We start from the raw sequence: 1913 nt of genomic DNA, 5'->3' as shown, positions 1-1913 counted from the left end.
CATATTAAATGGATTGTCCTTCATGTTACCTGCGTGATCTTCAGATCCAAGTAGATGTTCCCTGAGAAATGAAGAGTAAACTTGCTCCAAGTTCCAGACTGCTTTCCTATATATTTTGCTAACTCTCTACCCTCATAATTAAAATGACATTCATTTATTTTGCCCATTTGATGTGCTCTTTATAGTGTACTTCTCTACCTAAAGCTTAAACCCATTTCTTTTAAGGAAGCTGCACAAAAAAAGCTCTACATTTTGAACTTCTGTTCTAGACAAAGTGCAGACAGGTCCAGAGAACTAGGAAAGACTGAGAGTTTTAGATGTTTGACACACATGGGCTCTTGTCAGCGACTCTGGAAGGCTCTGGATGAGTCACCTCTCCTTCCCAGGGCTGTGCCTCTTCTGCTAGGTAGAGATAACAGGGGTCTTCTGGCCCCTCCTAGGGAAATGCCGATGATTAGTGACAATGCACAAAGGTGCCAAATCTCACATAATCAACAGCCGTGACAGGTATCTGACCAGAGAGGAGAAAGGAACTAGCAATGCATGCTCTATTAAATATATCAACATAATAACATTTTAAAAAAATGAATTGGCACCGTTTCATGCATTTTATTTATATCTTTTATTTTCATTTGTACTAGCTTGAAAAAGACTCATTCAAAATCCCTCATGTATAAAACCTCCCTGATCCACATATTAAGACTCATAGGTCAAAATATTAAAAATGAATAAATAAATAAAGACTCAAAGGTCATAGATGGAAACAGAACTTCATTATTTCTCCAGAACAGAGTATCATAAAAATTATTATTTCTAATCTATGGCTTATTTCTTACAAACATCAAATATAATAGCTTTCCAACAAGTAAATTTTTATGTTTTTATGAAAGCAAATAAAATGCGTTTTATACAGGTCCTTTCCAAAACTGATTAGAAAACACAACCCTTAACCCAGAAATTGTGAATTCTAAAGATGGATTGATTGATGAGAGAGAGAGACGCAAGGAGGAGGGAGCAGAGGGAGAGGGAATGAGAATCTCCAACAGACTCCACGCTGAGCATGGGGCCTGACTCGGGGCTAGATCTCGTGCCCCTGATCGTGACCAGAGCCAAAAACCAAGAGGTAGATGCCTAACAGACTGCGTCACCCTAGTGACCCAGAAGGTGTGAATTCTAAATGCAGGTTTGCTAACAAAACCGGAAAAGACCTTAAAAGGCTAAAGAAATTTATAAAAGTGCATGGCATTTACGTGTGTGTGTGTACATAGAAATGCATTTTTTCCTGGCTTACATATTTGTAACAAAGGTATATACCACTTCCCTTAGCAAACAGATTGCCAAAGACAGTCTCTGCGCCAACTTGATAAGCCACACCCCCCATCACAAGGGAGAGGGTTTTTCTGAGCCCGGGTGACTTCATTAGTGAAGAAAGCACTCTCCTGTCACAGACAACACTCTGAGTTCAGCCTTTGGTCCTAAATGAAATGAACTTGTTGGTTTCAGCTCAATGCTTCAGGGAAGGGCAGGAGGATCACCTAATTCATTATTTGTCATGATTGGCACCTCTGTGCTACTCACACTAAATTTAGATTACTCAATTCTGTCTCCTTAATCAGAAAAGCAACAGGGCAAGAAGGGGCGGTGTGTGGTACAAGAGAAACAGTGGCTGGGCGAGGCCGGCAAACGGTGAGCTGTAATGATCACTCGGAGACATCAGATCAATGGTCCCCACATTGTTTTATAGCAAAGAGGTGACCCAGTCTGGGCCAATGTGGCGTGCATTTTGAATTCCTCTCTTCACCACACAGAGCCTTAAGCCCACAAGTGATGATGGGTTTGTTAGTCCATCAGTACTCATTCCTGAGAGTCCATGATCAGCAGAGAGTACAGATGGAATAATGAACCCATCTGTA

This window comes from Mustela nivalis, assembly GCF_964662115.1.
Source record: "Mustela nivalis genome assembly, chromosome: 14".
Lineage (NCBI taxonomy): Eukaryota > Metazoa > Chordata > Mammalia > Carnivora > Mustelidae > Mustela > Mustela nivalis.
Note: the sequence above shows the minus strand (reverse complement) of the source record.